The sequence below is a fragment of the Carcharhinus amblyrhynchos genome, chromosome 2, assembly GCF_965287045.1.
Source record: "Carcharhinus amblyrhynchos chromosome 2, sCarAmb.v2.hapA, whole genome shotgun sequence".
NCBI classification, from domain to species: domain Eukaryota; kingdom Metazoa; phylum Chordata; class Chondrichthyes; order Carcharhiniformes; family Carcharhinidae; genus Carcharhinus; species Carcharhinus amblyrhynchos.
Window position 1 is genome coordinate 130,150,961 of NC_137325.1, and position 23,023 is coordinate 130,173,983.

At 42.1% G+C, this 23,023-nt stretch overlaps 1 protein-coding gene across 1 annotated transcript in view; it reads left to right on the top strand.

Moving 5' to 3' along the window:
* ptprn2 (protein tyrosine phosphatase receptor type N2) overlaps positions 1-23,023 on the top strand; it is an 891,364-nt gene that overhangs the window by 333,553 nt on the left and 534,788 nt on the right. The window lies entirely within an intron of this gene.

The window sequence follows — 23,023 nt, forward strand, 5'->3', positions numbered from 1 at the left end:
GTGTTTCGGAAATGTGTCCTTTAGGTGCGTTTGCATCCACCACCAAAGTCTGGAGTCATTTGCCTCGCAGTGATGTTAATGCTCTTTACCCCGACATTCATCATTTTGCACTTTATCTGCATTCAGTGCCATTTGGCGATCAATCCTGTGCTAAATTGTTCCAGATCCCACTGAATAATTAATACCTTCCCTGCAGAACAACTCACACAGCTCAACACTAATCTCTGTCAGTTAAAGTTCTGTTTATGGTTTTCCCATTTCAATCATTTATGTATATTGTGACAGGTATCTGTCAAAGTTCCGATCCCTGGGGATGGTGGGGTGGGGTGGGGGGGGGGGGGAGGGGTAGGGGGGGCACTCCTCTTGTGATGTCTTCCAACTGGAATAACAACCATTTACAATTCTCCCTCGCTTTCTATTGTTGAAATAGCTTTTGATCTCCACAGCCTCCTACACACCCCCATGAGCCAAGATCACAGTTGCCCATCTCCTGTAACTTCCAATCAAAAAAATACTTGAGCAATGTTTGAGACAGGTCACTGATTCCCTGTCACTGGTTTCACATTATAGTTTCGGCTTCATGATGTTCTGCTCATGACTCCCATTTGTATTTCAGTCAAGTCACTACTTTTATAAATAATCCTGTGCTTCTTAGTAGTTTTCCAGCCATTGGATCATTTCCATCGCTGTCTCTCTGTTGGATTGAAATAAAAGTTATTCATTCTACATTCGCTGTTTTCATCAGTTATCTCTCCAAGTGCCGAATATTGCTGCTAGGAACATCTGCTTATTAATACAGCTACTTCATAGAATTCCCACAGTGCAGGTGGAGGCCATTCAGCCTATCAAGCCCGTACTGGCAACAATCCTATCCAGGAGGAAACCACACGTATTTATCCTAGCTAATCCTCCTAATAATACAAACGGGCATTTTAGCATGGTCAGTCCACCTAATATATATCATATCTTTGGAGTGTGGGAGGAAACCGGAGGGCCTAGAGATAAAGCGTATCTTTGGAGTGTGGGAGGAAACTGGAGTGCCTAGAGGAAACCCACTGAGACACGGGGAGAATGTGCAAACTCCACACAAACGGTGACCCAAGCTAGGAATTGAACCCGGGTCCCTGGCACTGTGAGGCAACAGTGCTAACCACCGTGCCGCCTCCTTATGCTGTCCCAACATCCTTCTTCATGATTTTGCATTATCTCACAAGTACTTTTGTCCAAAATGTACATAAACAGAGTATTTATGCATTTTGTACAATAAGAGATCTAAAAACACAATACATACAAAATAGAAGATTTATTTTAAAGTTCAGTATGATCTAATGGATCACAAACAAATATTTACAAATATCTGTAAATTGCTGAACACTTTAACTGAGAACCCAAGGTGAAGAGTCAACATCCACAGTTTGGGATGGCACCAAGATGAAATGAATAAGCGAGGAGATGAGATAAATTGAGGAACAAGCACTCAGTTGGCACCTCATGAGCATATAGGAGGAAGTGAATACTGTGGGACATACTGTTTGTATTTGAACATTGAGCAATTAGATGAGGATGGAAATTTTAATGAGAATGGTAGCATTGTGGTTATGTTACTAGATTAGTAATCCAGAAACCTGGAGTAATGATGCAGCAATATTAGTTCAAATCCCATCATGTCTGGCTGGTGAGTTTAAATTATGTTCATAAAATTAACCTGGAATAAAGTGTCAGTAATGGTGACAGTGTAGCCGTCAAATTGTTGCAAAAACCCTTCTTGTCCAATCGTGTGTTATGGGGGAATAGGTATCTGACGTCTTTACCTAGTCTGGCCTTTCTCTGACTCAATCCCCAAGAAGTTGACATGTGATGCCCTCTAAACAGGCCATTCAGTTATGAGGTAAGCAAATAATGCTAACATTGTCAGTGCATAACATCTACCTCTTGTAAATGGAAAAAATAGTTTAGAGACTGATTTTGCTAAGTTACAGTGCAAGATAGATGGGAATCATGTACTGGAACCTAGGTATTGCTTATCAATTGCTATTTCTATTTTTTTCCAAGTAATTCCTAAATGTTGATCACAACTGTGATAAAGAAGGAGAAGAAGAAATGTTTGTGTGGGAAAATTTGAAGGTGGCCAATTGTGTCTTAGACAATTCAAAACTCGCAAGGCAAATATCTCTGTGCAAAAATGTAACAAATTTACTTTACAAATACAACACTGAACAAATAGACATTCACACATACATTCTGGAACAAGCTGCCAGAGGTAGTAGTAGAGGTTCGGGTTAGGTACAATTTTGCCTTTTAAAAAGCATTTAGACAGTTACATGGGTACGATGGGGATGGAGGGATATGGGCCAAATGCAGGCAATTGGGACTAGCTTAGGGGTTTAAAAAAAGGACGACATGGACAAGTTGGGCTGAAAGGCCTGTTTCCATGCTGTAAATCTCTATGATCCTATAACCAACCGGAGAAAGGGTTAAGTAACTCTGGGAGTAGAACGACAGAACCACTCTGAAAGATCTGAAGTACTCAGTCAATTACAGACGTTATAGTTTTATCTGATCAATAATTCCACCTCTCATTAGCTTAAAATCAATTTCATTTGACAATCGTTCATCAACACAAATCTCTATCAAGTACCTCAGCCAACCATATCATGCTTAATATCATGGTGACATCTATTTGTCCAACAAGTCCAGACATTGTCCCTTCTTGGCCCTAATTATTTCCCTGTTGTCTGATAACAGCAGATGCTACCGTAAGGTCAAAGTGGACATTCTCAGTGGCTCATTGCCAAGTTGACTAGACATGTGATCTGCATCTAGGGGTGTATCTATCCTTGTGTCTGGGCAGTGAATGCACCTATTCATAACTGTTGGAAAATATGTTCCTTCATATGAATCATCCCAAAATGACTACTGATGACATATAGGTCCTCAAACCTCTGGTTTTAAGTATTGACATTTACCATCATGCCTTTCGATAACTTTGCTTGGCTAAAGTGAACAACACTTTTAAGATACATTTAAAATATCAGCATATATGTTTTGAAATCATAACTACTTGATTTGATTCTCTTACTGCATTCACATTTGTATAAACTGTTTGTGTTAGCTTGCCTTAAGAATCATTTAATTCCTCAGTGATCTTCTGTCCCCTGAAAGACTGCATTCTGCCTATCAATTTTATTAGCTGGTTATGGATCCCCTTCTTCATACTTTTTGGTACATCCCTTCTCATTTAAAATAACATTACAATTTAGCAGGAGTTTCACTATGCCCGTGGGTTAATTTTCTGCTGTGGAGCCTTGGCCACCACCAATTCCTGTGAGATCATGGCCATTCGCTTCCATTAACATTAATTAACATTAATTAAGTAAAAGTAAGTCTTGCATTTAGATGACCCCTTTCACCACCTTGGGATGTCTGAAATCACCATACAGCCAATGAGTTACTTTTGAATCCTAATCACTGTCAGGATGTAGAAAAGGATGTAACCATTTTCCACGGCTATAGTATTGATCAGTTAACCAGACAATCAGATATTCCTCCAGTTTCCTCCCACAACCCAAAGACGTGCTGGTTAGGTGCATTGGCCATGCTAAATTCTCCCCCAGTGTACCCAAATAGGTGCCAGGGTGTGGCGACTCAGGGATTTTCACAGTAACTTCATTGCAGTGTTATTATAAGCCTACTTGTGACTAATAAGTAAACTTTAATAACTTTTTATAACCTGTTTTGCTGATGTTAAATATTGTTCAGGACACTTGGGAGAATGGTCCTCTCCAAATACTATTTATCTATTTTGCAAACAGGGCCTCAGTTTCAAGTCTCTCTCAAAAAAATCAGGAGAATCCCTCTCACCTCAGCTTCTGAGTTCAGCTTCTTTGTCCAAGTTCATTAAAGAATCATACAATCCAACAATGCAAAAGGAGGCCATTCGGCCCATTGAGCCTGCACTGACAACAATCCCACGCAGGCCCATAACCCCTTGTTTAAATCAAGGCTCTGATAAAGTCAGGAGTTGCTTGGCACTAGCAGAGCCCAAACTGAGTGGCTTGATGGCACAGTGGTTAGCGCTGCTGCCTCACAGCACCAAGGACCCAGGTTCAATTGTGGCCTTGAATCACTGTCTGTGTGCAGTTTGCACATTCTCCCCATGCCTCCCACAGTCCAAAGATGTATGGGTTCACTTGATTGGCCATGCTAAATTAACCCTAGTGTCGAGGGGATTCGCAGGAGTTACGGGAATAGGTGCCTGGGTGGGATTGTAGTCAGTCCAGACTTGATGGGCCGAATGGCCTCCTTCTGCACTGTAGAGATTCTATGATTTTATGAGCGCCATTGAGCAGATTGTTGCAGATAGCCCTTTTGATGACACTTCCTATCACTTTGTTGATGATCAAGAGTATACTGAAGCGGCAGTAAATGGCCGGACTGGATTTGTCCTTTCTTTGTGTACAGGACATAACTGGGCAATTTTCCACATTGTCGGGTAGATGCCAATGTTGTAGCTGTACTGGAACACCTTGGTTAGGGGCACATCTAGTTCTGGAACATAAATCTTCAATGTGAGTGCTGGAACATCTCACGGCCCATAATCTTTACAATATAGAGTTCCTTCAGCCATTTCTTGCTATCACGTGGAGTGAATTGAATTGTCTGAAAACTGGCATCTGTGACACTCGGGACGTCAGGTGGGCCGTCAGATGGGGACATCAGGAGGAGACGTCAGGAGGAGTATGAGATGAATCACCCACTTCTGATTGGAAATGGTTGCAAACGTTTCAGCCTTATTTTTTGCACTGATGCACTGGACTCCCCCATCCTGGAGAATGGGGATATTTGTGGAGTCTCCTCTTGCGGTGACTTTTTAATTGTTCACAACCATTCAGGACTGCAGAATTCGGAACTGATCCAATAGTGCATCAGTTCCTCAGTGGTTAGCACTGCTGCCTCACAGCACTGGGAGAATGAGCCAATTACTCTCCTGCGCTATACCTTTCAGTAAAGATCTGCATTTAACTCCAGTGGCATCAATGTAGATTCATGATGGTTAATGCTGCTGCTTCACAACATCAGGGACCCAGGTTCGATTCCGGCCTTGGGTGACAGTCTGTGCAGAGTCTGCACTTTCTCCCATGACTGCATGGGTTTTCTCTGGGTGCTCTAGTTTCCTCCCACAGTCCAAAGATATGCGAGTTAGGTGGATTGGACATGCAAAGTTGCCCCTTAATGTCAGGAGGATTAGCTAGGGTAAATGCAAGGGACTATGGGGATAAGGCCTGAGTGGGATTGTGATCGGTGCAGACTCAATGGGCCGAATGGCCTCCCTCTGCACTGTAGGCTTCAATGATTCTATGATTCCAGTACTGTACTGTGTGTCAGCCTAGGCTTTGTGCTCAAGTCCCTGGAGAAAGAGTTGAACCTACCAAGAGGTGAGAGAACTTTGCACCAAGCTACAGCTCACTCAAATGGGCTTAAAGGTAGACAAATTCTGAGGACTGATGGCTTACAAACTAGAATTAGAAAAGAGATGGCTGCAGAATGAATCTTCCAAAATTCCCTAAAGCCTGGTAGATTGAAAGCTAACAAATGCAACATCGCTAGTTTAGAAAGAATGGAGGGATGAACAGTGAACTACAGATCAATTAGGTAGCCTGACATTGGTCATTAAGAAAATGCTGGAACCCATTATTTAAGAAGTGCTGATAGACCACTTAGAAAATCATAGTTGATTAGGGAGAATCAACATGACTCACGTATTTTGAAAGGGAAATTGTGTTTGACAAATCAGTTAGTTTCTGGAGATCATAAGAAATGGGAATGAGGGGGTCTTGTGGCCTCGTGGAACATTGCTCCTTCTGGGCCAGAATCTCCAGGTTTAAGACCTACTTCAGGAGTTGAGAGTTATGGAAAGTGCATTCATAATATGGCCAAAAAGGGATTATCAGCTTGTAAATACTTACAATACACCCATTCTTTCATGGGATGTAGGCATTCCTGGCTTGGCCAATATTTATTGCTCATCCTTAACTGTCCTTGAGCCTTCTTGAATGGCTGCACCCATCCAAGATTTTATCAGTCCGAGTTTGTATGTTGTCCAGGTCTTGCTGCATCTGGGCACAGACTGTCTCAGTATCTGAGGAGTCGCAAATAGTGTAATCTTCAGTGAATATCCTCACTTCTGACCTTTTGATGAAAAGGTCATTGATGAAGCAGCTAAAGATGGTTGGGCCTGGGACACTACCCTGAGGAATTCCTGCAGTGATGTCGTGGGATTGAGATGATTTACCTCCAACAACCTCCAACCTTCTTCCTCTGTGCCAGGTGTGATTCGACCAGTGGAGAGTTACTCCCCATCTTCTCATCAGCTCGGGTTTTGCTGGGGCTCCATGATGCCACACATTTTCAAATACAGCTTCCATGTTCAGGGCAGTTACTCTCACCTCACCTCTTTTGGACCAAGGCTGCAATGAGGCAGGGGCTGAGTGACCCTGGCGGAGCCCATGCTGAGCATCACTGAGCAGATTGTGGCCACTTGATAGCACTGTCATTGACACCTTCCACCACTTTGGTGATAATTGAGAGTCAACTGAAGGGGCAGTAATTGGCCGGGTTGTATTTATACCTGGGCATACCTGGGCAGTTTTCCACATTGCAGGTTGCCAGTGTTGTGGCTGTACTGGAATAGGTTGGGCTGGTTCTGGAGCACAAGTCTTCAGTACAATTTCTAGAGCATTTTCAGAGCCTTTAGAGCATTTTTAGATAAAGGGGAACCAGTGGATGTAGCATATTTTTATATTTTCAAAAGGCATTCAGTAAGAGGCCACACAAAAGGATAGCCCAAAGGAGAGTGGTTCGTAGATTCGGAGGCAATGTATTCACATGGCTGGAGGATCGGTTAATGGACAGGAAACAAAGAGTAGGAAGAAAGTGCAAAGTGAGTGAAGGTAATTCGGCCGCCTGTTTTACTCCAGGTCAGAATTTATCTTCCACTGAATTGAATGAAAATTAAAATGGCAACTGATGAAAAAAAGAGCTTGATCACCCCTGGTGAATTCTGAGTCAAGTTTGTGATCTGCATAATTTTAGAAATAAATCAGAGGAAAGTGACAGGTACCAGGAGGTAAAATGAATGTCGTTAGATACTTGTGTAATGACAAGAAAGCTGCTGAAAGGGGAACTGTCGAGAAAAGTCAGAGGCGTTTTTCTTTTCATAGCCCATTAGTTGTGATGTTGCCGAACAAATTATGATACAAGATGTGCCCGCAACCAGAGATGAGATTTATCTTTGCTCTCTGACATCTCTCGACTGGTAATAGACACTCCAAGTGAGCAAGGAAAGTCATGGTAATTCTCAAGTAATTTTGCCCTTTGCTAGTACCACATACAATAGAAGATTAGACGGCAGTGTCTTTCATTTTCATAAAAATCATCATAGAAATCCTACAGCGCAGAAGGAGACCATTTGGCCCATTGAGTCTGCACTGACAACAATCCAACCCGACGCCCTATTATCCATAGCCCCACATATTTACCCCACTAATCCCTCTAACCTACACATCTCGGGACACTAAGGGGCAATTTTGCATGGCCAATCCACCTAACCCACACATCTTTGGACTTTTGAATAAGATATATTAAAATTAAATACATTTTTCAGAAAAGAAGCACCTTAACCATTGAGATAAAGGCAAAATACCTCTGATGCTGGAATCTGAAACAAAAACAGAAAATGCTGGAGAAACTCAACAGGTCTGACAGCACCTGTGGAGAAAGGACAGAGCCAACATTTCAAGGCTGGATGACCCTTCATCGGACCTGAAGGCAAAGAAAATCAGACAAGATTTGTACTATGGGCGGGGTGCTGTAATGGAACAAAAGGAATGTAAATGATGATAAAGGATGAGAAAGGCACTAAAGGCATCCATGAAGTGATTAGAATGTGTGAATGGCAGAACAAAGTTACAGATTGTTAGGTGAATACTTAAGGAATGCGATAATTGGTCCTGGGGGAGGGTTTGGAGACAAGATGGAGAGCAAGATTTCAAAAGTGGAAAAATAAAAGTAAGAATAAGAAGTGATAAAAATGGATGAATGAATGGATGAAAAGAAAAAATGAAATAAAATAAATAGAAAAATGGAAATGTGGTGAAGGTGGAGGGGAGAGTTCATGCCCTGAAATTATTGAGCTCAATGTTAATTCTGGAAGGCTGTAAAGTGTCCAACCAGTGATGAGGTGCTGTTCTTCCAGTTTGCATTGGGCTTCATGTGCATCTTGAACATGTTATTTCTCAGTGCTGCTGCTTTACAGTAACTTGCATACCCTGTGCACATTAGTACGAAACTCAAAGTGGTAGTCAATGGTAGGAGGAGCTCTGCTTCTGCACCATTTCCTCATTCCTTATTTGGGAAAATTATATAAAAGTCTGAGGATACGTACCAGCCGACTCACAAACAGCTTTTTCCCTGCTGAATGGATCTATCATATGTTAAGCTGATCTTTCTCATCACCCTACCTGTAACTGTAACACTACATTCTGCACCCTCTCCTTTCCTTCTCCCCTATGTACTCCATGAACGATTAATTCTGTCTGTATCGCTTGCAAGAAACAATACCTTCTACTGTATCCCAGTACGTTGGATAAAAATCAAATCAAATCAAATTTTCATTTTTTTAAATGATGCCTCATACTGTTTGTGCTTTTGAGGGCAGATGGAGGTTAAGATACAATTTCAATCCTCTAGCCATTGCAAAATTGGCAGAGGCGTATTTGGGACAGTGATGATATCATGTAACGGTAGGAATCGTGCCAATAACATTTTGCCAATAATGAACTGGGAGCTGAGCCAAGAAAGAGCAGGCTAAAATTGTCAACATGATTAGACTTGTTTCAGGAAGGACACAGAAATAAGTACTTTTCAGATGGAGGCATGAGTCTTTATGGATGCATGAAGACCACCTCTCCTCATCCCTCCACCAGTGGAACAGCAACATTGAGATTTTATAATAAAACCTCCACTTTTACAGGAATGCTGTACCATTCCAGTCAGTTGGGGCTTTGAAATTTCTTTTCACCTGAAGTGGAACTTTACTGAACCCAGGTTAACCACCATATATCAGCCCCGACCCGGTGATGGCACTGTTTCCTCTCAATCAGAAACTAGGGACTTTAATCCCCGGTCCACAGACTTGATGACTAGATTTGTACTGAGGGAGTGCTGCACTATTGGGAAAGCAACTCTTTCAGATGGGACTTTAAATCAAAGTCCCATAATGTCGTAAAGTTTCAAAGTTTGTTTATTAGTATCACAAACAGACTTACATTAAAACAGCAATGAAGTTATTGTGAAAATCCCCTAGTTGCCACTCTCTGGTGCCTGTTCAGGTACACTGAGGGTGAATTTAGCATGGCCAATGCACTGAACCAGCAAGTCTTTAGGACTATGGGAGAAAACCAGAGCACCTGAAGGAAACCCACGCAGACACAGGGAGAACATGCTGACTCCGCACAGGTAGTGACCCAGGCTGGGAATCAAACCCGAGTCCCTGGCACTGTGAGGCACTAATGTTAACCACTGTGGCACTGTGTGCCTTGGGTGAGCAGAAAAGATCCCACTGCATGGTAGGAAGAATGGTAGGAAGGACTATTACTTACGTGGCGAAAAACTGCAGCAGGCGACGGTGCAGAGGGACCTCGGGGTCCTTGTGCATGAGTCGCAAAAACCCAGCCTGCAGGTGCAGCAGGTGGTCAGGAGGGCGAATGGGATGCTGGCCTTCATAGCGAGGGGGATTGAATATAAAAGTAGGGAGGTCTTGCTGCAGCTGTATAGGGCATTGGTGAGGCCGCAGCTGGAGTACTGTGTGCAGTTTTGGGCGCCGCACCTGCGCAAGGATATTTTGGCCTTGGAGGGAGTGCAGAGGAGGTTTACTAGGCTGATACCGGAGTTGAGGGGGTTGAGCTATGAGGAGAGGCTGAATAAACTGGGCTTGTACTCGTTAGAGTTTAGAAGAATGAGGGGAGATCTCATTGAGATGTATAAGATGATGAATGGGATGGATAGGATAGAGGTGGAGAGACTCTTCCCGCTCAAAAAAGGCAGTAGGACTAGGGGGCACAGCCTCAAGATAAAGGGGGGGCGGTTTAGAACGGAGTTGAGGAGGAACTTCTTCACTCAAAGGGTGGTGAATCTCTGGAATTCTCTGCCCGTTGAAGTGGTGGAGGCTGCCTCGCTAAATATTTTTAAGAAGCGGGTTGATGGGTTTTTGATAAGAGAGGGGATTAAGGGTTATGGGGAGAGGGCGGGAAAGTGGAACTGAGCCACGACAGATCAGCCATGATCTTATTGAATGGCGGGGCAGGCTCGAAGGGCCAGATGGCCTACTGCTGCTCCTATTTCTTATGTTCTTATGTTCTTATGTTCTAAAAGGGAGGAGAATTAACCCAGATTCTTGGTCAATATTTATCCCCCCATCAACATCACCAAAAACAAAAATCATTGCTTTTCTGATTCTATGCAATGTTGGCTGCTGTGTTTCCAACATGACAAGTTTCAAGGGTCCTTCCTTGGCTCTAAATCATTTTGGGACATCCAGTGACTATTAAAGGCATTATATGAATGCAAGTTCCTTTCTTCATCATATGTGTAACGAGGAAACACTGCTGCAGCTAACAGTGTGGCCAGGAAAAATGACAGTTAAACGGATAATATGAACAACTGAAAAGAAATTCAGCTTGTGAGTTTGGCATAGCAATCAACTGTCCCAAGTGGACTGAGAATAATCAGGCACAGTAAAACAGTGCCTTCAAGAGATGTGCCAACACATGTTACTTCCTTTAACTGATTACCTGCATTAATTTGGCAGTGCAAGTGGAGAGTTCAACGTTGAAATGGGACAGTGTGTAAAACAACCTGCACCAGAGCAGAAAGTGAAGAGGCTGAAATTATCCTTTTAATTCATACTCTGAAGTTCCAGTGCCCTGAAGCTAGCTCCTACTGCTGATGTTGTTCAATCCACTTTGACGTTGTTAAATACATTTTCTGTAGCCCAGTGGGAACCGGGTCTATTTGTCTGCCAACCTAGTGGCACAAACGCCCAGGAGCTGGCTCTCGGACTCCTGGCTCCGTGAATCACGAATGAAAATGAGGAGAGCGGCGTGTGATTGAGATGTAATAATGGCCTGTGCCTGGATTTCCAGCAGTGAAGTGAGGAAAGCAGCTGATTACACGACACTGCCTGCGGCCTCATCCTTGTAAGTGACCTGCCTATCCTCACTTCCCTGCAGCAGAGAACCATCATGCTCTACAACTTAATCAGTTTGCATTGACTTGCTTTTCCAAGCCAAATTGGCTTTGAACCAAATGCAATTTTCACACCAGATATGTTGTTTTGTATTCATGAATTTAGATCAACTTTACAAATATCTTAATTTTCAAATGATAATTGAATTAAAAAGCCAACATTTTTGCATTCATGATTTACTTATTGGAATATTTTTGTGTGTGGAATACACATAGCATGTTTATAACAATTCCCTCCTTTCTTTTGACCTGCTTATCATTAGTTCTTTCCAATATGGTATTCTGTTATTTTTAGTTTAGTATGAGTTCTGGCAAAGCACCATAGAATCATGGAATGATGCACAGTGGAATTTCAGAATAGTATACTACAGAAGGAGGCATTTTGACCCATTGTGCCTTTGTTGGCTCGTTGGAAGAATCATCTAATTAGTCCTTATTCCTTTGCTCTTTTGCTATAGATCTGGAATTTATTTGCATTTCCATTATTTATCCAATTCCCTTTTGTACTTTTGCAATGTCTGAAAGCCTTGTGGAAGCAGATTCAATAATAGTTATATTTCTGAAAATTATTACTGGATCTGCTTTCAAGCAGTGCATTCCAGATCACAGGAACTCACCGTGTTTTTAAAAGAATTCTTTGGAGGTGATCTTACCAAAAAATTCTAAGTGTCAAGCGAGCATGAAAATGGAAGAGTTTCAGACATGCTTTCTCGGCAAGAGAAAAATATCAAATCTTATCACACTTCGAAAAAAAATGAAGCAAGGTGATCAATAGTAACCCCCAGGATGCTGATGATGGGGGATTCAGCGATGGTACTGCCATTAAATTGTAATGGCCAATGATTAGATTCTGTCCTGTTGGAGATGGTCATTGCCTGACACTTGTGTGGCATGAATGTTACTTGCCACTTGTCAGCCCAAGCCTGGATATTAGCTAGGTCTTGCTGAATTTGAATATGGACTGCTATAATATCTGAGGAGTCACAAATGATGCTGAACATTGTGCAATCATCAGCTAATGTCTCCACTTCTACCCTTATGATGGAAGGAAGATCATTGATGAAAGTAGCTGAAGATGGTTGGGCCTAAGACATTACCCTGAAGAAGACCTGTAGTGATATTCTGGACCTGAGATGACCGACCTCCAGCAACCACAGCTATCTTCTTTTGTGCCAGGCATGATTCAAACTAGTGGAGAGTTTTGCCTCTGATTCCCACTGATTCCAGTTTTGCTCGGGCTCCTTGGTGCCACACATGATCAAAGACGTCACTCCCACCTCATCTCATAACGCCTATTATGATCTGGCATTGGCTGACCTGGTAAAATTCATAGGAGCTCCATGCTTATCCACACTGATTGAGGGCCAATTCAATGATGATTTGATGTTGCATGAGACCAGTCAAATGTCAATGGTGAACCATCATCAGCTCTCCTTATGTGACTCTGGGTGAGGTTCTGTTTTATTATGATCCTGTGGAACATCTTGGGATGTCTTGTTATGGCAAAGGTGCTCTAAAAACACAAGTTGTTGTTATGATTCAGATGACCATTTATTATGACAGGCTGCTCCATCTGCTCAACACTTCGTCCTCAAACCTGACTTTTCAGGAGAGTGTCATATAAATGAGCATTACTTTTCTTGGTCCTTGTTCAATTCTTAATTCTTTTGTCTTAACATGCATCTTTCTCTGGAGGATGTTGAAGTGTTTGCGAGGGACATGATTTGTGTATATTTTAAAGTTGGAGTTCTTGTGATGCTCCCTTCCTTTGCTGCTGGATTCTGAATAATCATAGAAATCATAGAAACCCTACAGTACAGAAATAGGCCATTCAGCCCATCGAGTTTGCACCAACCACAATCCCACCCAAGCCCAACCCCCCCCAGATCCCTACATATTTTACCCAGGAATCCCTCTAACCTACAAATCTCAGGACACTAAGAGGCAATTTAGCATGGCCAATCAACCTAACCTGCACATCTTTGGACTGTGGGAGAAAACCAGAGCACCCAGAGGAAACCCACGCAGACATGAGGAGAATGTGCAAACTCCACACAGACAGTGACCCAAGCTGGGAATCGAACCCAGGCCCCTGGAGCTGTGAAGCAGCAGTGCTAACCACTGTGCTACCGTGCTGTCCAAGAAGAATAAGATGGTCCCAAGTACCCACAATGTGAGGCATAATTTATATTGAGTTTAGAAGGATGAGAAGGGAACTGATCAAGGTATGTAAAATACTAAAAGGGATTGATAGAATAAACGAAGACCAAATGTTTCCTCTTGTGGAGCAATGTAGAACAAGAGGTCACAGATATAGGTTGAGAGACGGTAGATTTAAAACTGAGATGAGGAAGAACTACTTCGTGCAGGGGTGGTGAATTGGTGGAACTCACAGTGGAATCTAAATTGTTGAATGGTTTCAAGAAGGAGATAGACATATTTCTATTAAAAGAAGGGATAAAGGGATATGGGAACAGGTGGGGAAGTGGATTTGAGACCTTGTCTATTCTTTCGCGGTTTAAAATTGCAAAAGACAGTTTGAAATATTAACTGACTGACTTATTTTAGTATCGCTATGCGTTAGCATGGTGATGTACCTCTAATCACCTTTAATAGATTTATTACATCTTCAAATGTAAGCTAGATGAGGCACCATCTTTAATAAGATTATCATTGACAAAAGCATTACTTTAAAATCGTTTTTTATGTGTCTTGAATGTATAATTTTATTGCAGCAGATATCGGTTAAGTTAGTAGAAGGATTTTATTTGGCAAGTGTAGCACTTTATTGTAATGGACAATTTTCTATTCATCCAAGTTGAAGCTAACATGGATTCAATGAAAGTTTGATTTCCTGTTGACCCACCTTGTCAAAACGCTGATTGGATCGGCCTGCACGTTCTCACGTGATTAATTGTTTCTATTAGAACATAGATAGCGTTGTGTGGTTTTAGCAGCCTTGTAATTCGTGCTTTGCTTGCAATAAAAGTGGACGTTTTTACATATTATTTTGAGTCTTCAGAAGGCTGAACTTTTCTGAAGTTGAAGACTTCATCCTGGGGACACCCTTATTTTTTTAATTCATTCATGGGACATGGACATCGCTGGCTGGGCCAGCATTTATTCCCCATCCCTAATTGCCCTTGAACTGAGTGGCTTGCCAGATCATTTCATAGGTCAGTTCAGAGTCAAATGTAGACCAGATCAGGTAAGGATGGCAGATTTCCTTCCCTAAAGGACATTAGCGAGCCAGTTGGGTTTTTACACTAATTGATTATGGTTTCATGGCCATTATTAGACTTTTTATTTCAGATTTTTATTTAATTCAAATTCCACCATCTGCCGTGGTGGGATTTAAACCGGGGTCCTCAGAGCATTACCCTGGGTTCCTGGATTACTAGTCCTGTGACAATACAGCTATGTCACTGCCACCCCTTATGCTGGTAGCTAGCTTTACTAACTAGTTATAACTAGCTTTATTGGTAATTGGAACTTAAAGATATTTCTTCTTCATCTACCTGAGAAATTAGGCCAATACCTCAGCATCAGATTGGACTGAAACATTTTCCCAGAACCATAAATATCATCTAATAGTTAAAACTCTGGTTTCTTTACACATAGAATTATAGCAAAACTCTCCTTTCTATAACTGACTAATTTTAGTGTCACTGTGTGTTAACTTCATGATGTACCTTTAATAAAGTAAAAATTAAAGTTTATTTATTAGTCCAAGTAAGGCTCACATTAACACTGCATTGAAATTACCGTGAAATCCCCTTAGCCACCAAAGTCCAGTCCCTCTTCGGGTCAATGCACCTAACCAGCACATCTTTTGGACTGTGGGATGAAACCAGCGCACCTAGAGGAAACCCACACAGACATGGGGAAAACGTGCAAACTCCACACAGACAATGACCCAAGCCGGGAATCGATCCTGGGTCCCTGGCGCTGTGAGGCAGCAATGCTAACGACTGTGCTACCCTGCCACCTCACCTTTAATAGATTTATTACATCTTCAGATGTAACAAGGTGGAGGCTTCATGTAAGCAAGATGAACCACCATCTTTAATAAGATTATCATTGACAAAAGCATTACTTAAAGTAATTGCTACTTCTATTGGGAAGGTTTTAAACTTGTATGGCAGGGGGATAGGAACCAAAGGGTAGGCTTAAATGAGTCAGATTCAGATCAGGGAATGGGAGGTAGAAAATTAGTTAGTGATGTCAGCATCTCGGAAAAACAAAAGACATGAGGGTTAAAAAGTGTCCAGCGAAGGAAGTTGATGGGGTTGAGCTGTTTATACGTCAATGCAAAGAATGTTACAAACAAGGCAGATTATCTGCCTTGTTTGTAATTTGGAAGGCAAATTCAATGTTAGCATTCATTTCTAGAGGGCTAGACTACAAAAGCAGGGATGTACTGCTGAGGCTGTATAAGGCTGTGGTCAGACCCCATTTGGAATACTGTGAGTAGTTTTGCGCCCCATAATCCAAGGATGTGCTGGCCTTGGAAAGGGTCCAGAGGTGGTTCACAAAAATGATCCCTGGAATGAAGAGCTTGTCGTATGAGGAGCGTTGAAGAGTCTAGGTCTATACTCGATGGAGTTTAGAAGGATGAGGGGGGGTTCTAATTGAAAGTTACAGAATACTGAGAGGCCTAGATAGAGTGGACTTAGGATATTTCCACTAGTGGGAGAAACTGGTACACGAGGGCACAACCTCAGAGTGAAAGGACGGTCCTTTAAAACTGAGATGAGGAGGAATTTCTTCAGCTAGAAGGTGGTGAATCTGTGAAACTCATTGCCACAGAAAGCTGTGGAGGTCAGGTCATTGAGCGCCTTTAAGGCAGAGGTGGATAGGCTCTTGTTCAATAAGGGGATCATGGGTTACGGGGAGAAGCAAGGAGAATGGGGATGAGAATCGTATCAGCCATGATTGAATGGTGGAGCAGACTCGGTGGGCCATATTACCTAATTCTGCTCTTATATCTTATGGCCTAACTAAGGGCACAGATAGACACATGGCAACATGATGTCATCACTAGAATGAAAACCTGGCTAAAGTAGGAGCAAAATTGGCAGCTCAGTATCCCTGGATAGAGATTTCAGGCAGGATAGAGCGGGTAACAAAAAGGAGGGGGAGAGGAAGCATTATTAGCTAAAGAAATGATTACAGTTGTGAGAAGAGACGATATGCTTACAGGTTAACAAAAAAGGTTTTATGGGTTGAGTTCCAGAATGAAAAAAGGGTAGGGACATTAGGAATATGCTACAGACCCTCAAATAATGCGAGGGAGATAAAAGAACATATATATAGACAAATTTCTACCTGTAAGGATTACATAGAGCTTAGAACATAGAACAGTACAGGCCCTTTGGCCCTCAATATTGTGCCGAGCTATGTCTAAACCCAAGATCAAGCTATCCCACTCCCTATAATTCTGGTGTGCTCCATGTGCCTATCCAATTACGGCTTGAAAGTTCCTAAAGTGTCTGACTCCACTATCACAGCAGGCAGTCCATTCCACATGCCAATCACTCTCTGAGTGAAGAATCTACCTTGGACATCCCTCCCATATCTCCCACTATGAACACTATAGTTATGCCCCTAATTAGAAGGATTAGAAGGCAAGAATAGTAGGAGACTTTAACTATTCCAATATCAACTGGATTTCAAACAAAAAAGGTGCATTGTAGGTGAAAAGTTCATGTACTGTGGCCAGGATTCTTTTTTTGAACAGTATATGAAAAGCTCAATGAGAGGAGTTGTAATTCTGGATTTAGTCTTGGGAAATGAAGATAGACAAGTGAGTGAAGTGACAGTAGGCAGCAATATTGGGGATAGTGACAACAATTCAGTTAGATATAGTATTATAGAAAAGGTCAGAGATAATTCAGGAGTAAAAGTTTTAAACCAGTGGAAGGCAAATTTTACAAAGCTGAGAAGAGATTTGGCTGAGGTGGACTGGACCACACTGCGAAAGGATATATTAGTTATAAACCAGTGGAAAACACCAATAAGTGATATCCTCCAAAAATAAGAATGGTAATGCTAAACCGAGATCCTTTGGTTGTCTAGGAAAATACAGGGGAAGACTAAACAAAAAACAAAGCTTATGATAGTCACAAAAAACTCAACACTGCAGATAGCCAAGGTGAGTACAGAAAATATCAGGAACAAGTAAAAAAAGTAAGAAAATCAAACAGAGGGAATGAAATAATAATAGCAAAGAAGATTAAGGAAAACCCAAAAATGTTTTACTTGCATATAAAGAGCAAAAGGATAGTTAAGGGAAGAGTGGGACCTATCAGAGATGAAGAAGGGAACTTGTGTGAAGATCCAGAGGATATGGAAAGAGTTTTAAATTTTTTTTGTCTCCATATTGACAAAGGATGTGGTAATCCAAGAGGAGCAGTGTGAAATATTAGATAAAAGAATCAGAACAAGAGAGCAAATGATAGAGTTGTTGGAATCCTTTAAAGTGGATAAGTCACCAGGGCCGGATAATTTTTTTCTGAGGATTTTGAAGGAGGTCAGGGAGGAAATAACTATGCTATGAGGATTATTTTCCAATCTTCACAAGACACAGATAAGGTACTGGAGGACTGGAAGAATGCAGATGTGGTTCCATGTGGAGAGTCTACAGAAGGATCTAGATAGGCTGGGCGAATGGGCCAGGAAATGGCAAATGGAATTTAATGTTGGCAAGTGTGAGGTGGTCCACTTTGGTAGGAAGAATGGTAGGAAGGACTATTACTTACGGGGCGAAAAACTGCAGCAGGCGACGGTGCAGAGGGACCTTGGGGTCCTTGTGCATGAGTCGCAAAAACCCAGCTTGCAGGTGCAGCAGGTGGTCAGGAAGGCGAATGGGATGCTGGCCTTCATAGCGAGGGGGATTGAATATAAAAGTAGGGAGGTCTTGCTGCAGCTGTATAGGGCATTGGTGAGGCCGCAGCTAGAGTACTGTGTGCAGTTTTGGGCGCCGCACCTGCGCAAAGATATTTTGGCCTTGGAGGGAGTGCAGAGGAGGTTTACTAGGCTGATACCGGAGTTGAGGAGGTTGAGCTATGAGGAGAGGCTGAATAAACTAGGCTTGTACTCGTTAGAGTTTAGAAGAATGAGGGGAGATCTCATTGAGATGTATAAGATGATGAATGGGATGGATAGGATAGAGGTGGAAAGACTCTTCCCGCTCAAAAAAGACAGTAGGACTAGGGGGCACAGCCTCAAGATAAAAGGGGGGGCGGTTTAGAATGGAGTTGAGGAGGAACTTCTTCACTCAAAGGGTGGTGAATCTCTGGAATTCTCTGCCCGTTGAAGTGGTGGAGGCTGCCTCGCTAAATATTTTTAAGACGCGGGTTGATGGGTTCTTGATAAGAGAGGGGATTAAGGGTTATAGGGAGAGGGCGGGAAAGTGGAACTGAGCCACGACAGATCAGCCATGATCTTATTGAATGGCGGGGCAGGCTCGAAGGGCTGGATGGCCTACTCCTGCTCCTATTTCTTACGTTCTTATGTTCTTATGAAGGAAAAGTTGACAGGCCAGTTAGTCTTATTTTGCTGGTGGGCAAATTGTTAGAATCAATCCTGGGAGAAAGGCATGATTAGTTAGGGATATTCAACATAGCTTTGTTAAGGGAAGGATATGCCTCACAAATTGGCAACATCGTTATTTTTTGAGAAAGTGACAAGGAGAATCGATGAGGGTAGTGCAGTGGATGTTGTCTACATAGATTTTGTAAGGCACTTGATAAGGTCCCACATGGCACTGATTGAAAAAGTAAAAGCCCATGGGATACAGTGTAAAGTAGCAAATTGGATCCAAAGTTGGCTTTGTCACAGAGAATAAAGGGTAGTGGACGATGGTTGCCCTTGCAAATAGAAAGCTGATTCAAGAGGTGTTCCGCAGGCCTCATTATTGGGACACCTTCTGTTTGTTTTATATATTAACAATTTGGATTTGAACTTGGGAGACATGATTGGGAAATTATCAGAGGACACAAAAATTAACCATGCAGTGGATAGTGCAGAGGATAGTTGTGAAGTGATAGATGGAGTTCATAAGGCCATAAGACATGGGAGCAGAATTAGGCCGCTCGGCCCACAACTGGAATGTTGCGTGCAATTCTGGTCACCACCTTACAGGAAGAACATAATTGCTGTGGAGAAAATGCAGAAAATATTTACTGGAATGTTGCCAGGTCTGAAGGATTGTAGCCATGAGGAGAGATTGGTTGGTTGGGGTTGTTTTCCTTGGAACAGAGAAGGCTGAGGGGTGACATGATTGAGGAGGAAACAAAATTGTGAGGGGTAGAGATAGAATAGACAAGAGGAACCCATTTCCCTTGGCAGGGAGTTTAAAAACCAGGGGTCATAGATTCAAGCTAAGTGGCAGAGGGATTAGAGGGGACATGAGGAAAAATCTTTCTACGCAGAGAGTGGTGGGTATCTAAAGTTCACTGCCTGAGTTAGTGGTGGAGACAGAAACCCTAAACTCTTTTAAAAAATACCTGGATTTGCACCTTAAGGTGCTGTAAGTTGCAGGACTATGGGCTGTGTGTGGGAAGATGGGATTAGAAAGGGGACAAAGGCTCTTTGGATCGGCATGGACAAGATGGGCTCAATGGCCTCCTTTTGAACTGTTTCATTTCTATGGTTTTGAACAGCTACTTGCATAGCACCTTTAATGTCGTAAAACGTCCCAGAGTACTTCAAAGGCATGTTATCAAACAAAGTTCATTAATGAGCCATGTAAAGAAATATCAGGACAGGTGTCCAAAATGTTGGTCAAAGAGATAGGTTTTAAGGAGCATCTTAAAGGAGGGAGAGTGAGAGAGAGACAGAGAAGGTTAAGGAGAGAATTCCAGAGCTTGGGTTCTGGGCGGCTGAAGGTACGGCCACCAATGGTGCAACAATGCAAGACACTTGGTTCATGAACCAATCCAGAAGAATCTAAGTAGAAATTTCGCACAACCTATAAACTGACCACACTTACACATAAGGCTAATTCAGTGATGTTGCAATTATGTTCCTTCTCTTCATAATGTGAAGCACCTTGATTGTGGTCATGGTTATGCACGTACTACAACTGTAACTTGGAGGTGGAAAAGAGACACACTTCACTTGGAAGTCAAATCAACTCTAACGAGTTTTTTCCACATCTCCCACCGACTCCCATCCCCTCTCCTCCACCGCCAAGAAGAGAGCTTCAAGTTTTTAGATGTCAGATCACTGACAACCTGTCCTGGTCTCTTCATGCCAACATTATATTTAAGAAAGCCCACCAATGCCTCTGGTTTCTCAGGAGACAAAGGAAATTTGGCATGTCTGCTCCGACTCTCACCAAGTTATACAGATGCTCCATACAAAGAATTCTTTCTGGTTGTATCACAGCTTGATATGGCTCCTGCTCTGCCCAAGACTGCAAAGAACTACACAGGATTGTGAACATAGCCCAGTTCATCATGCAAACCAGCCTCTCATCCATTGATTCCATCTATACTTCCCACTGCCTTCGAAAAGCAGCCAACATAATCAAGGACCCCACGCACCCCGGACATATTCTCTTCTACCTTCTTTCTTCTGGAAAAAGTCTGAGGACACCTACCAACCATCTTGAGTACAGTTTCTTCCCTGTTATCATCAGACTTTTGAATGGACCTACTTCGCATTAAGTTGATCTTTCTCTAAACCCTAGCTCTGATTGTAACACTACATTCTGCCCTCTCTCTTTTCCTTCTCTATGTACGGTATGCTTTATCTGTATAGCACACAAGAAACAATACTTTTCACTGTATGCCAATATATGTCACAATAATTAATCAAATCAAATCAAAATGAATTTAAAAAAGTGAGAGGTAAAATGTCTTTTAGATCAGAGGATTAAAAATCCGCTGTCCTGAGGCAACCACTAGTACTTCAACGCAAAGGAAACTTACGACTGATCATTGGTCCCTTAATGGAATAAGAACATAACCTTTAAAAAGCAGACCTACTGCATTTTGGTGCAGTATACTGTTTTTACAGTTATTTTTACTGAAACTGCGAGGGCAAAATAATGATGCCAACTTGCAAAATGGCCTGTTAAGTGGAACTTACTGTTAAGTGAATATTACTGTAAGTTGCACTGCCTTCTGTGGCAGCATATCACAGTATTATATTTGTGAAGTGGCCTGCCTTGATAACTCCATCTCACTTTTTAAGATGTAAAGAATAGACATTTTAGACCTGTGAGTCAGTAACCTTTCACTAACCCTACAGTATTTAACTACTCTTCAGATCATTTCCTTCCTTTCATTCACTGACTCATTGCTGGTTTTGAAATCATAATTGTCTCATGCAGACTTGTCTTTAACAAAATTCTTGACTATAAATGCGCAGAGTTACAAACATAGATTGTGGAATAATTTTTTCTTCAATCAAAAGTGAATCCAAAATTGGGATTGTTGTAATTTGGTAAATGGGAGGAATATCAAATTTGGATATAGAATCATAGAATCAATGACACAGAGAGAGGCCCTTCAGCCCAAACTGGTCCATGCCAACCAAAATGCCCGTCTAAGCTAACCCCATTTGCCTGCAATTGGCCCTCTAACCTTTCCTATCCATGTTTGATTTTTGATTTGATTTATTATTGTCACATGTATCAACATACAGTGAAAAGTATTGTTTCTTGCGCGCTGTGCAGACAAAACATACCATTCATAGAGAAGGAAACGAGACAGTGCAGAATGTAGTGTTACAGTCATAGCTAGGGTGTAGAGGAAGATCAACTTAATGTATGGTAAGTCCATTCAAAAGTCTGATGGCAGCAGGGAAGAATCTGTTCTTGAGTCGGTTGGTACATGACCTCAGACGTTGTATCTTTTTCCTGAAGGAAGAAGGTGAAAGAGAGAATGTCCAGGGTGCATGGGGCCCTTAATTATGCTGGCTGCTTTGCCGAGGCAGTGGGAAGTGTAGACAAAGTCAGTGGATGGGAGGCTGGTTTGCGTGATGGATTGGGTATGTAGAATCATAGAATCAACGATACGGACACAGGCCCTTCAGCCCAAACTATCTTAAAGAAGAGATGCAGAAATGAAACAGTTATAGGCACACAGAAATATGACAATTGGCATGTCAATAATAACCAAAGGAGGAAATATTTGCAAAAAGTGCAGTGATGTCCAGTGTTAGTGATACAGCAGGTCACTGCAGGCATCATTGCAGTTACAAATGTTCTATGATGATGAAATTAAATGTAATGTGACAGTGCATATCTTTTGCATTAATGCTATTAAACCAAGGAGATGTGGAGATTTCTTTGTGAAAAATAAATTGGCAGAAGTGTACAATGCTAACTTTAAGGACAGTCCTAAAAATGTTCTTTATGAGCTGCAGGCCTTGATTTTAGAGTTGTCATGCTTGTTTTCAAATCCTTCCATGCCTTAGCCTGTTTTCTTCAGTCCCCAGCTGCTCCAAGACCTATGCATTCCTCCGGTCTAGACTCTTAGTACCAGCCCTCCTCCAGGAGTGGCACAGCACCCGTCCTGGCCAAACCAAGATGAAGATGTTGGCTAGGAACTACATTTGACGGCCAGGAATTGACAAGGAAATAGAGGGTGTGGTCAACTCTTGTCAACGCAGCAGACAGGGGTTACGCTGGCCCTAGCTAATGCCTGCGAGTGTGTCTTGACCTCGTTTTCCCAAATTTGATGGGAAAGGTGGAGGCTAAGTGAGC